The sequence below is a fragment of the Equus caballus genome, chromosome 20 (genome assembly GCF_041296265.1).
Source record: "Equus caballus isolate H_3958 breed thoroughbred chromosome 20, TB-T2T, whole genome shotgun sequence".
In the NCBI taxonomy this organism is placed as follows: Eukaryota; Metazoa; Chordata; class Mammalia; order Perissodactyla; family Equidae; genus Equus; species Equus caballus.
In genome coordinates this window covers 28,136,373-28,151,188 of record NC_091703.1, presented here as the reverse complement: position 1 = coordinate 28,151,188, position 14,816 = coordinate 28,136,373, and the positions used below count along the sequence as shown (strand labels likewise).

The 14,816-nt window shown below is 36.6% G+C and overlaps 2 non-coding genes and 1 pseudogene across 2 annotated transcripts; 2 read left to right on the top strand and 1 right to left on the bottom strand.

Moving 5' to 3' along the window:
- The first annotated feature begins 373 nt into the window (after window positions 1-373).
- TRNAK-UUU (transfer RNA lysine (anticodon UUU)) lies at window positions 374-446 on the top strand. The gene has a single exon. It is a non-coding gene; the product is annotated as a tRNA-Lys (tRNA).
- A 4,749-nt stretch (window positions 447-5,195) lies between these two features.
- TRNAM-CAU (transfer RNA methionine (anticodon CAU)) lies at window positions 5,196-5,267 on the top strand. Its single transcript has one exon. It is a non-coding gene; the product is annotated as a tRNA-Met (tRNA).
- On the bottom strand, window positions 13,058-13,998 carry EQUCABV1R-PS933 (vomeronasal 1 receptor equCabV1R-ps933 pseudogene; annotated as a pseudogene).

The following is a 14,816-nucleotide window of genomic DNA, read 5'->3' as shown; positions in this document are numbered from 1 at the left end:
TTGGCAAATTCTTACCATTGTTCTCCTCTGGTTGCTTTCACTTTCCTCTCCTTGCTTTTTTTTTTTTTTTTTTTTTTAATTTTTTTGTTGTTCCTTATGTCTTTTTTGGGTTATTTCTTGGTGCCCAGTAACTAAGGGCTAACAGACGTAACTAAGCATTCCATAAATATTTATTGGGAGCAATCAGTTGGGTTTTTTTTATTTCCCATTCTATAACTGTACAGAAAACAGAAACAAGTGCTGGGTAAGTTGACTGTGGAGGTTAAAAATCTGCTCAGTTGCTTTTCCTGAGTGCAAGAATGCATGTGCCACACCGTTGAATTGAAAAAGTCATTAATCCTATTTCTGTCCATGGCTATGCCATACCCCTGGAGCCTGGGTAGCTCAGTTGGTAGAGCATCAGACTTTTAATCTGAGGGTCCAGGGTTCAAGTCCCTGTCCAGGCACTGGGGTGTATTATTCCCTTGGTTCGAAAGCTACTTAATTCTCATCTGCTAAAGACAGAAGTTTGGGTTAAAGTTTCAAGACTTTTACCTGTATGGAGTGAGTAAATGCCAAGTCAGTTACTTTAACCAGTAGCTAAGATTTGCTATCCTATTCCAAGCAGAAGATGACTTTACCAGTTTTTAATAATGGAGATTTCCTGAGTAACACAGTACAAAGGCTTACAGACCATGAAATATAAGAAAGCTATCCTTCTAGATAAATGTGTTTTAGCAAAGGAACAAGAAACTGTGTTTATTGAGTAAAGTATTCACTGCGTCAGAACCCAGGACTTTTAGATTTTCAGTCCTTCACTCTTACAACTGAACTACATAACGGATGAGGAAAGCTCTCCACCAAACCATGGTAATGTCACATTCTGATGATAAACACACATGGTAGGGAGTTATATGACAAATACTGCAGTATGGTCTTTAGGCGAAATACTCACCCTACCCAGAAATAGCAGGACACTTTAACATTCAGTTCCACAGTTTTGGCCAATTGTTTGTTGATGGTGCAGTTGATTGCTCAGTGGATTGCATTTTTCTTTAGAAATATGCACTTCCCCCTCTCTCTTTGCCAAAGAATTGTACTTCCCATTCCGTTTGAAGGTTATATGATGATCTACGTAGAAAATCGTAAGGAACCTAAAAACAAACAAACAAAAAACTTCCTAGAACTACTAAGAATGTTCAGTAGAGTCACAGAATACAAGATCAAAACAGAAAAATCCATAGTATTTCTATATACTAGCAATAAACCCGTGGGCACCAGAATTAAAATACAGTACCATTTACATTGCTAAAAAAAGACAGAAAGAAAGAAAAACTTAGATGCAAATCTACCCAAACATGTACATGCTGAAAACTACAAAACTACACAACGCTGATGAAAGGAATCAAAGACCTAAGTAAATGGAGAGATATTCTGTGTTCATTGATAGGAAGACTCAACATAGTAGAGATATCAACTCTCCTCAAAATGGTATACAGGTTTAACACAATTCCTATCAAAATCTAGTAAGATGTTTTTGTAGATTTAGACATGACTATTCTAAAATTTATATGTAAAGGCAAATGAGTTAGAATACCTAAAATGACTCTGAAAAAGAGGAAGAGGGGCCGGCCCCGTGGCCGAGTGGTTAAGTTTGTGTGCTCTGCTTCAGCTGCCCAGAGTTTCGCCAGTTCGGATCGTGGGTGCAGACCTACACTGCTCATCAAGCCATGCTGAGGCAGCGGCCCACATAGCACAGCTAGAAGGACCGGTAGCTAGAATATACAATTATGTACTGGGGGACTTTGGGGAGAAGAAAGAAAAAAAGAGAAAGATTGGCCGCAGATGTAAGCTCAGGGCCATTTATTTTTTTAAAGAGGAAAAAGTGTAAAAAAGTCTCTCACGATTTCAAGACTTATTCTACTGCCACAGTAATTTAAAAAATGTGCATTATTGGCAGAGGGATAGACAGATAAGTCAATGAAACAGCATAGAGAACCCAGAAATCACATATAAATATAGCTAAGTTATTTTTGACAAAAATGCAAAAGCAATTAAGCAGAGGAAGGAAAGTCTTAGTCTTTTCAAAAAAATAGTGGTGGAGCAATTGGATATCCACGGGCAAAAAACGTGAACCTCAACCTAAACCTCACACTTTATTAAACAAATTAACTGAAAACAGTTCATAGATTTAAAATAAAATATAAAACTTTTAGAAGAAAAAAGTATAAGAGAAAATTTGTAGGACCAAATTGTGCTGCTGCACAATCTCCCACTCAGAAGTGACTGGACAGTGGTGAAAAGAAATCCTCCCAGTGGGTAGAGCTTTAGATGGTTCATTTGATCATCCACTTTATATGGAGAGAGGAGAGGCCTAAGGTAAGGCTGGATATGGAACCCTAGGCAGTAGGGAATGGTTGTCTGGATGGTCGGGAATCTGAAAAGAGCAAGATTTGAAGATTAGAGACCAGAAGAGTGGGGAAAGTCATGTGGACTGATTTATGGGAACTGTCACAATGCTGAGGATCTTTTTGTCATATATTAATGCCTACCAGATAAACCTCTACTTCAGAACAGGCACTGAACAATCAGGTGGACAGATCGACTCATCCTGTAGATGTTATCACCTTTAGGTTTCAATAAATAGGAATTCGTATTATAAAAAAATGAAGAAAGATGTCTACCCTCCTTTATTTTGGTGGGGGCTTAAGTGTGGTGAGTCATGTCTCTAAGTATCTCAAGTGATCCCAGATATCTTAAGATGCAAATTTCCCATATACAAATATCCAGCGGATGCTAGAAAGCCATAAACCACAGCTGACAAAAGTAAATGCTGAATGAACGGAGTAGCGTTTCAAACTACTGTACTGTGACAACAAACACAACAAAGGAAGGTGAGAATTACTGATCCGAGAAGAAGTGTAAGGGGAACTCAATATACAAATCTCTTTGAAGCATATACAGAAAACGAGGGCAGGTGCATCTATGCAAAGCCTTTAGAGCCATTGGTCCTGACATTTGAACGAAGGCTTGAGGGAAGCCGTGGAGTAAATCCTACAGACATCTAGGTAAGTATTTTCCAAGCAGAGAGAACCACATGAGAACAATATGTTGGATGAGGTAAAATAGAGGAATAAAAAAATTATTGGAACAAAATATGCTCCAAGAGATGAGGACCAATATCTACTTAACCACACGGGCAAGAATTCTTCAGCAGATGAGAGGAACAAGAAACCACCTCACAAGTGTGGGACAGAGGTGGAAAAAACTGAATCCAAGAGGACTGTTTAGACCAAGTGTGATTTTCCTTCGCCCACTGCAGGAATCAACACAGATAGGGGCAGATGGAGTGTAGCCCCTGGAGAGTTAACGTGTTTACTGTGTGATATCAAAAATGGCTTGTGGCATTAGAATACTCCTTTCAGTCTTTGACTACTGGTCCTACCATTAGGGAAAGGTCACTGTGTTCTACCCCATTATCTGACTCTAGAAGGACAAACCATTTCTAATACCATTATATAGGTAATAGTGTTTTTCAAATCGCTTTGTGACTCAGAAGTGAATGAGTGTGAAATCAATGTAAAAGAAAAGGTCATTATTAGTGTTTTAATAAATGAAACAGAATGTAGTGGGAATAGGAAATATCAGAATAAGCCCCACGTAGTAAAATATTGTTTTGTGGAGTTTGGCTTCTCTCTTTCCCTCTATATATAGGTAGATAGATACAGATGTAGATATAGATATAGGTAGATAGGTAGGTAGATTCAGATAGATATATCTCTCCATATAGACATATATATAGATGTTTGCATATTGTATTGAGTTTTGATTTAAAATGTATTTCTGACTCTGGATTGCAGTCAGAAAAGTTTGAAGAAAGACTGACTTTTGAGAGGATACAATTTGAAGATCGCAGCATCTGCTTGAGATGACAAAGATCTGGGAGGACAAATGCCCAAAAGGAATAATCGAGTTTCACTATCCTTGGATTCAGAACATCCCTGAAGACTTAAGAGAAACACATTGCTTGTCGTCTGGTTACTGTCTGTGGGCTCCCTTCCCCTTCACGTGAAGTCTGGGGAAAATATATCAAAATTCAAGAACACTCTTGTCCCAGTCTTGGTAAGGAAATCTTCGCTGAACAGAACATCCATCCCACCTGGGCTGCCTTAAGAAGGCCCACATAAACGCTGTTTCAAGTGAGGGCCGCTCCGGTGGGGCTGTGCGCACGGCTGGGAACCGGAGGCGGGTCCTCAGCTGTGCGAGCAACCTTCGCTCGCCCGTGTACCATGAAAGAAAATGCTGCAGAGGCTGTTCCTTAAGTTCCATTGTGGACAGGGAAATGGAGTAAAAAGAGAGAGAAGCAAACAAACAACAAACCCTAGCATGCAACCCATGGCCTAGCCGTGTGACTGAATGAACACATTACGCTCATCATCCAAAAGCTTACATCACTGAAGATAAAAGGTTTACAACATCCCAGATGGGCCCTATCTAGCGTCATCACAGAGGCAGCTGCAAACCAGAGCTGGTGTTCAGGGACTTCCTAAAGGTTCTGCTCTCTGATAGAAGCCACGAGAAAAGGAAGGTCCTATCTTTATTAGTTTAGTTTTTTAATTATTATTTCCTTGGGTTTTTTGTTTTATTTATTTTATTTTTATGTCAAAACGGCCCCAAACGAGATCCAATAGAAATTGAGGTCGCCATGTAATAAGTTGAGCAATAAATTTGGTTTATTCTCTCTGTTCCAGGGGCACCGTCCTCGTGAAAATCTTGTGCCCTTGCAAGCAAATAAAAACCTCTCTTTTATCCAAACGATGTTTATGAGATTTTTTTTTGCAGGAAACAAACAAGACGGTTAACACGATTCCTCTCCAGTGGCGGCAGGGTTGGCTCCAGGACTCCTCAGATCTTGCCCGAGAAGGGTTCACTAGAGTTTTATTCCGCGCGCTCTTCCTCGGCTCTCCCTGAGCAAGGAGCGGCTCCTGGAAGAAAAAAAAAAAAGAAATCCGAGTTTGGACACTCCGGCAGGTTAGAAAAGCGCAGTCCTGGACCCATTGGTTGTGGAGGAGTGGATCTCCGACTTGCCTGGGAGAGAGAGGGGCGGCGAAAACGTTCAAAAGGAAAGGGACGGAAAAGATAAAGAATGCTTTCTCTGCGCGGGAAAGGTGATCTGGATCATTGAAATGAAAAACAGGGAAAAAGTAAAAATGGCTAGCAGAGTGGCGCAGCGGAAGCGTGCTGGGCCCATAACCCAGAGGTCGATGGATCGAAACCATCCTCTGCTATGGGGTCTTTTCTTTTCTTAAACGCTTATTCCTTGCTAAGTTTTATTCCAACTAGGCTGTGAGTAAAAAGATAAAATCAGTTTCTATGCATAGTTCATATTTATCTCTTCCATGTGTAATCAATCTTAAAATTCACCTGTCTGAGAATCCTTCTCCAATTTGCGTTCTTCTTTCCCACCTTCCTTTGAAATGCCGTTTTCCCACTAGACAATTCCTAAACTCTTCTTCCTATCTGAAGTGGCACACTGCCCAGAATTGTAGAATTCCTTCCATCCCTGGCGTCCAACAAAAGAAAAATTGGAAATCTTCCTTCAGTTGAGGTAGTCTTGTACATCATACACCATTTCATGGAGAAAAACGAGACAAATTCCACATTTACTTCTGTTAAATCTTCCAGTAAAGGGTTTTCAAATTTATTATCTACTTATGATGTTTTGATTGTGTATTACCAGTAAATGCAAATATAACTCAAACCCAAAGAATTAATTATAACACAGATTTGTGGTCCCATCAAATAGCAAAACCGGATTTCAATATTTACACATATATTTGGTGCAGACTAATATAATCGAATGATCAAGTAAAGATTTTAAGTGTAAACATTCATTATATTGGCATAAAATTCTGTGGAAATACAAATTCAAGGAGAAAGAAGATCGATATAAAATTTCCAACTGTCACAGAAGGGCGTGCTCTTCTGTTTTTTTTTAAGGGATGTTGGCAGATATTAAATCACTATGGTTTTTAAAATCTATTTGATACAATAAAGGAATGTGATGCCATTGCTTAAAAAATATTTAAAAGTTTACAATATGCCAGTCAGTACAGTCTTTACACGTATCTGTTGAAAAATGTTAGGCGTCCATTAGAAAAATATATGAGGGTGTTCCAAGTTGGTAAAAATTCCTCTGGAAGGTAAAATCACCTAAAAACTAGTGAAGTTAAGGGCACAAAGGAGGATCGTACTCACCCAGGACATTCCCTTCCTTATGAATGATTTTTTCTTGCATCAATAAATATTTGGCAAAATGCAATAATTCTAACTACTGCTCTCCACTAATTGGTTTCCACTTCTCCTACTTTGTCATTATTTTTGTTTTTGTTTGTCACCAAAAGGTGACTAGTGAACGTATTAAGTATTAATAAATATTTACTGAAGACAATCAGTTGGTTCCACCTCTTGAGTCTCTCACCTTTTACAAACTGTGTGTAAATAAATAAGGATTGTTGTGTTGATGCTATTTACATTTCTTCTATATAGGCCAGCATGGCTTCTTAGACAGTGCAAACCAAACAAGTAACAGCTCACCAGTGAATACCAAGTAACGCTCAGAATACACGAATACACTTCTGTTCAATGAATTTGCCCTAAGGAATTTAAATCATTTCTTCAGCTATCGTTCCCGAGTCCAAGAATATATTTACAGTACCAATCAACAACAGTGATATTTGCTCAAACCATTTCTGGATATAAGAGGTTTTCCCTGGAGCCTGTGTGGCTTGGTTGGTAGAGCATCAGAACTTTGACCGGAGAATCAAGGATTCAAAGCCTTGTCCAGGTGTGACAGTATTTCCTCTCTTGGTGCACAAGGTTTGTTTCTATGTACTTGAAGGAATATACCTAAGGAACTATACTCAAGGTACCTCACATACACCTGGATGTAATTTAAATGTTAAATTCTGAGCCCTTTGAGGCCTCTTGGGTGATGGTGAGTGTGTTTTGCATGAGGAAGAGACATGGATCATTGGTGGTCAGAGGGCAGACTCTGGTAGGCAGCATCTAAGATGACCCCCAGTGATCTCCACCTCTTGAAATTCATGCCTCTATGTAGTTCCCTACCTAATTTTATCAGGGTTGGTCTTTTTGTGACCAACATAATTGATGGATCTGGCTCTAGGGGAAGCCAGTTGCTATGTCACCAGCAGCCCTGTGAAGAGGCCCAAGTAGGGAGAAAGTGTGACTTCCTATTAACACTCAGACAATTTGGAAAGGGATCCCCCAGCCCAGTCAAATCTTAAGATGACTAGAGCTGTAGCTGGCATCTTGATTGCAACTCATGAGAGACCCTGAGCTGGAACTACCCAGCTAAGACACTCCTAAATTTCTGACCTACAGACACCATGAGATAATAAAAGTTTATTGTTTTAAACCACTAAATTTGAAGTTATTTGTTAAAGTAGTAGGTAAATAATACAAACTTCAAACCAAGTTTATGACTTAAGGCTCCGTGAACTACCCAGGAATTCACATCTAGGATGCCTATCTGCTAGAGGTTCACTTTGTGGCTGACTTCTCAGTGACAGGGATGTTTTCTATTTCTTTTACTCCACACTTTCCTAAGTGACAAGACAATTTTTCCTGCAGTTCACTGGGGGTGAAGGTTGAGTTTTCTCTCTAGGTCATTATTAACCTGAATCTATACCACACGGGACATGTGCTAATATAGGGTGGTTCTCCATTTTGAGCAGGTCCAGTGACTTCACTTTGCCTCTGTTTAGAAGCTGCTAAAATATAAGCCCAATTTTTCCTCCATGAGTAAATGCTCTAAAAGAAAAGGCAATTGGGTGCTATAGTACTCTGCTTCTCTTGTTTTTATTTCCTTTTAGATTTTTTTTTTACATGCCCCTTAGTTCTCTTTAATGTTTTATTATTTTTGTTTTCTAAAATAAACTTTTAGGGTGCTGGCCCCATGGCTGAGTGGTTGAAGTTCTGCGCTCCGATTCAGTGACCCTGGGGTTCTGACCCGGATCCTGGGTGTGGACATACTCCACTCATCAGCCATGCTGTGGAGTCATCCGACATACTAAGAATTGATTCATAATATACGTATATACATATTGATTTATAACTTTCTTTAAGCTTTTTTGGAGGGAAATAAAGTATTTTATTTACTTTATTATTATTTTTTAAATTTTTATTGCAGCAGTAACATTGGTTTACAACGTAATATAAATTTCAGATGTACATCACCACATTTCGATTTCTGTGTAGATTACATCATGTTCACCACCCAAAGACTACAATCCATCAGCATACACACGTGCCTAAGCACCTCTTTTGCCTTCTTCCCTACCCCCCTCCCCTCTGGTAACCACCAATCCAATCTCTGTCTCTATGTGTTTGTTGTTGTTTTTATCTTCTCTTTATATGCGAGATCATATGGTATTTGACTTTCTACCTCTGACTTATTTTGCTTAGCATAATACCCTCAAGGTCCAACCATGTTGTCACAAATGGCCAGATTTCATTCTTGTGTATGGCTGAGTAGTATTCCATTGTGTATATATACCACATCTTCTTTATGGATTCACCCCTTGATGGGCACCTAGGTTGCTTCCAAGTCTTGGCTATTGTGAATAATGCTGCAATGAATATAGGGGTGCATATAAATATATATATATTTGCATTTATGTTTTCATGTTCTTTGGATAAATACCCAGCAGTGGAATAGCTGGACTGCATGATAGTTTTATTCTTAATTTTTTGAGGACTCCCCATACTGTTTTCCGTAGAGGTTGCACCAGTTTGCACTCCCACCAACAGTATGTGAGGGTTCCCCTTCCTCTACTTCCTCTTCAACATTTGTTATTTCCTGTTTTGTTAATTATAGCCTTTCTGAAGGTCATGAGGTGATATCTCTTTGTAGTTTTGATTCGCATTTCCCTGATAGTTAGTGATGTTGAACACCTTTCAAGTGTCTGTTGGCCATCTGTATGTCTTTTTTGGAGAAATGTCTGTTCAGATCTTTTGCCCATTTTCTAATTTGGTGGTTAGTTTTTTTGTTGTTGAGACATATGAGCTCTTTATATATTTTGGATATTAACCCCTTATCAGATATACGATTTGCAAATATCTTCTCCCAATTGGTAGGTCATCTTTTCCTTTTGTTTATGGTTTCCTTTGCTGTGCAGAAGCTTTTTACTTTGATGTAGACCCATTTGTTTACTTTTTCTATTGTTTTCCTTGCCGAGTCAGACATGGTACTTCAAAATATGCTGCTATGACTGATGTTGAAGAGCATACTACCTATGTTTTCTTCTAGAAGTTTCATGGTTTCAGGTATTACATTCAAGTCTTTAATCTATTTTGAGTTAATGTTTGTGTATGTTATAAGATAATGGTCTATGTGCATTCTTTTACACGTGGCTGTCTCTTTAAGCTTTTAAACAATTAATTTATAACATTTTTAAGCATACAAATCATATGGATAGGTAAATGAATTTTCACACAGGGAACCCACAAGTAACTTCCATCTACATCAAGAAATAAAATACTACCAACACCTCAGATACAATCTTTATGCTATCTCTCAGTCACATTTTCCTTGCTCTAAAGGTAATCACCATTCTGACTTCTAACACCAAAATTCAGTTTTTCCTGTCCTTAAAATTTATGTCAATGGAGTCATATTGTCTGTGCTCTTTTGTGTCTGGCTTCTTTTATTCAATTATATCTGTAAATTAATCTATGCTATTAAATGTAGCAGTAGTTTCTTCATTTTTGTGGCAGTAGAATATTCCATTGTATGTATATTATACAATTTAGATATTCTGCGGTTGATAGACATTTATGTTGCTCTCATTCTGGGACTATTATAAGTAAACACAACAAAAGGAACATTTTTGAATATGTCATGGTTCACAAATGTGTGCATTTTTTCTGGGTCTATATTTAGAAGCGAAATTTTTGGATTAATGGGTATGCGTAGGTCCAACATTATAAGATATTGCCAAACAGACTTCCAAAACAATGATTTGCATTCTTTTTAATTTTGCTATTTTGCTAGGTGTATAGTGGTAACTTAATGCATTTTAATTTGCATTTCCTTAATTAATAATGAAGCTGAGCATATTTTCATATATTTATTGGCCATTTGGATACTTTTGTTTTGGTAAAAAGACCTTTCAAATCTTTTTGCTTTTTCTATTGGGTTGTCTGTATTTTTATTATTGATTGGTATTATTGATTTGTATCCATACATATTATGGATAAGAGACTTGTATCAGTTATATATGTTGGAAATATCTTTTCCCATTCTGTAGTTTGACTATTAACTCTCTTAATAATGTCTTTTGATAGACAGAATTTCTTAATTTCAATTTAACCCAAAATATCACTATTTTCCTTTGTGGGTAGCCTACTCAATATTCTGTTTAAGAAATCTTTGCCTACCCCATGATCATGAAGATATTCTCTTGTGTTACGTTCTGGAAGCTTTCTTTCACCTTTCATATTTAAGTCTAAAATCAATCTGGTATTGATTTTTGTTTGTATAGAGAGAGAATAGGATTCATTTTTCCCCATTAGATATCCAATGGATTCAGTATTGTTTATTGAAAAAAACATCCGTTCCCCCACTGCTATACAGTGCAATCTTTTTCACAAATTGTGTCTACAAATGTTTGGTTCTGTGGTTCTGTTTTTGGACACTATTTTGCTGCATTGGTCTATTTTTAGCATACTGTCTTACCACAGCATTGCAATAACCATTGATATCTATCTATCTACATCCTCTCATTTTGTTCTTTTCAACATAGTATTGGCTACTCTTGGAATTTTGCATTTCCATATAATATTTAGAATAAGCTTGTCAATTTTCACAATACTGTCTTTTAATTGTAATTGCATTGACTTTATACTTCATTTTAAGGAGAATTGTAATCTTTACAATACTGTCTTCCATTCAATAAATACAGTGTATCATTACATTAATTTAGGCTTTCTTTACATTCTCTTGGCAATGTTTTATGGTTTTCTGGATAAAGATCCTGCACAATTTTGTAAGATTTATTTCTAGGTTAAAAATGTTTTTTGGAGCTATTGCAAATGAATAATTTTTAACATTTTAATGAAGTATAAGATAGATATATACGTGAAACTCCACATATAAGTATAAGCTTTGATAAATTTTTACAAACTGAACATATTCACGTAAAGAGCACCCATTGAATTAAATAGGGGTGCGATCTCAGGACAAATTGCTTAGGGGAAGAAAGTGGGAAGAATTTATCCACCAGCCACTGTCTCCAATTGGTCAAAGTTTTGCTCCATGAACCATTAATAGCTTCATACAAAAGAAGAAGTCCGCTACGTTCCTGACTCTTTTTATATCTTTTTCTAAACACCTTAAAGATAATCATTCTTTTAAATTTGACTTTTACCATCATCTTGCATTTCTTTATTTTAACATTAGAATTTTTTATTAATATAATTTTCCACGTTTTTAGAATTTATATGTATGCTGCACTATATGTACTCATCTGCAATATCCTCTTTTATGCTTGAAGAGACTGTCATAGGTTGAATCAAAATGAATTAGCATTTCTCGAATTTTTATCTTGGTGTAGTCAGGACTACTGTCTATATTCACAACAATTCTAAAAATATCTTCTCTTGCAATTAAAAGAATTTTCATCAGGAATTTTTTTTACTGAGGTTACGTTGGTTCATAACATTATATAAATTTCAGGGGTACATCATTATATTTTCATTTCTGTGTAAACTACATCATGTTCACCATCCAAAGACCAATTTCCATCTGTCACTGTACACATGTGCCCTGTTTTGGCCCTCCTCCCTTCCCTCTTCCCCTCAGGTAACTACCAATTTAACCTCTGCAGCTATGTGTTTGTTTGTTGTTGTTGTTATCTTCCACTTACAAATGAAATCATATGGTATTTGATTTTCTCTGTCTGACTTATTTTGCTTAGCATAATACCCTCAAGGTCTATCCATGTTGTCACAAGTGGCAAGATTTCATCTTTTTTATGGCTAAGTAGTATTCCATTGTGTATATATGCTACATCTTCTTTATCCATTCATCCATTGATGGGCGCTTAGGTTGTTTCCAAGTCTTGACGGTTGTGAATAATGCTGCAATGAACATAGGGATCCCTGCAAATATCTTTTTGCATTTGTGTTTTCATGTCCTTTGGATAAATACCCAGAAGTGGAATAGCTGGGTCATATTGTAGTCCTATTCTTAATTTTTTGAGGAATCTCCTTACTGTTTTCTATAGTGGTTGCACTAGTTTACATTTCCACCAGCAGTATATGAGAGTTTCCTTTTCTCCACATACTCTCCAACACTTGTTATTTCTTGTCTTAACTATACCCATTCTGATGGGTGTGAGGTGATATCTTATTGTAGTTTTGATTTGCATTTTCCTAATAATTAGTGATGTTGAATGTCTTTTCATGTGCTTATTGGCCATTTGTATATCTTCTTTGGAAAAATGTTCATATCCTTTGCTCATTTTTTAAGTGGGGGCTTGTTTTTTCCATTGAGTTGTATGAGTTCTTTATGTATGTTGGATATTAAGCCCTTATCGGATATATGACTTGCAAATATCTTCTCCCAATTGTTAGGCTGTGTTTTCATTGTGTTGATGGTTTAATTTGCTGTGCATAAGCTTTTTAGTTTGATGTATACCCATTTGTTTATTTTTTCTTCTGTTTCTCTTGCCTGGTGAGACATAGTATTCAAAAAGATACCACAAAGACTGATGCTGAAGAGTGTACTCCCTACGTTTTCTTCTAGAAGTTTTATGGTTTCAGGTCTCACATTCAAGTCTTTAATCCATTTTGAGTTAATTGTTGCGTATGGTGTAAGATAATGGTCTACTTTCATTCTTTTGCTTGTGGCTGTCCAGTTTTCCCAACACCATTTATTAAAGAGACTTTCCTTTCTCTATTGCATGTTCTTGGCTCCACTATCAAAAATTAGCTGTCCATAGGATTTCTCTCTCTCCCTTTTTTTTTTTTTTTTTTTTGGATGCAATAGAAAGCTCTATGGGGAGCAAGGGAAAATGATCATATTTGAAATGGCACAGGTAGATCTGGAAACTCTATTATCATGCTTAATCAACATCAAAGCACATATCACTGGGTAACAAGATGAAAGAAAACTAGTGGCATTCTCCAGCATCAGGTTTTTCTCATATATAGAGGACATATGAATGGAAAGACACAAGCTAGTTCCATAAAAGAAAACAAAGCAGCTCACCAGCAAGAGGACAAAATGGGTGGCTTTAGTTTCAGGAAAAGATTGTGGAGAGAGGCTGGTACTGTGAATATGCAAGATGACCTTGTGATGCCTGAACAGGACAATCACCATGTAGAAACTGGCCCAAATCATGAAGAACAACAAGAAGACATCTTGAATAAATATGACACTTTGAAATAGCATTTCATGATGGTATATAAACTGTCTTGTCTTACAGTACCTCAGAGAATATAAAAGTCCAACATTAGTGGAATTTCTGGTGGCAATGCTTATGATGACCCACACATTGATTAGCATGTTGCTCATCCAGGAATAAATCAACAAGGGCAGAATTTGTGTGAAGATTTTGGGTTTGAGCCATGCCCATTTAGAATAAGCCAGACTGATAATAACGGCCTGAAATATACTCACTAGAGAAGAAGTACATAGAGAAGCACCCCATGTCACTTTATAAATGTATAGCACTGCTTTACAACCAATATCCTGCAAAATATTTCTAATTCCAAAGGATGACATTATATATGGAATGCGCCTGAAAATAACTGTTATAACATTAGCCAATGTTAGCTGAGTGAGAATCACATCTAAGGGCTTCTTCTGATGAGGTTGAATGAATAAGATGACATATATATAATGAAAAGCAATAAGTTCCCCATAAGCCCAATACCAGTTTGAAAGATAACTAAAATTCCCAATATTATGTCACTTGAAAACAAAATGATCATGGTTTTCTTAGAACTTTAGATTGAAGCCAGAATAGCTTAAAGAGTCACATAAATATAATCCAAATATGAAAGCAATCACTGAATCCTTGGAAAGAAAGTTCAAACATTCAACTACTCAGGAATTCACAGCACATTTGTGGCATTTCCAGAGGCTCGATGTCGTGTATTGTTCTAACATCTAGAGAACAGATTAGGTTTATGTAACAATTGAACTTCACATGTACACTTTCACCATTTGTTCTAGCCCATTTTCCAGGAGTTGTCTGTTTTGTTTTAAAGAAAACTTTGCATATAATGAAAAGCAATTTTTCTTCCAAGTCTAACATTGTATTTTAATTTTATCTTAAAATTTTGCATATTTTGCCCTTTTTATCAACAGCAATCTTTATAACTTATAAATAGTAGTACATGTATGTCAATCCACTTTTCAAAATGATAATTGCACCACACTGTTCTTTCATGAATAATAAAACATATTTAGAGCATATAGTTAATAACTATTGCATCATTCCTGCTGTTAAAATGCTAATTTTGCTTGTTATGAAAAGTTTCCTTTGCTTAGGGAGCATATTTATTGTGTTTACAAATATAGTGATGGTTCAGTTGAAGTTGATAAAGTGACCAAATGTAGTAAGGTATTAGACAAATTTACTTTCCAGTCAGCCAACAAGACAATGAAGTGTCTATCATTTAATTAACAAGCAGCCCTTCTCCTGAGACTGAATTACCATTTGTAATTATATAATTCTGCTTCTTCACAACAAGGTATATTTAAAAGTCTGACCTCAAAAAGTTATGTCTTCTTTTGTGAAACTAAC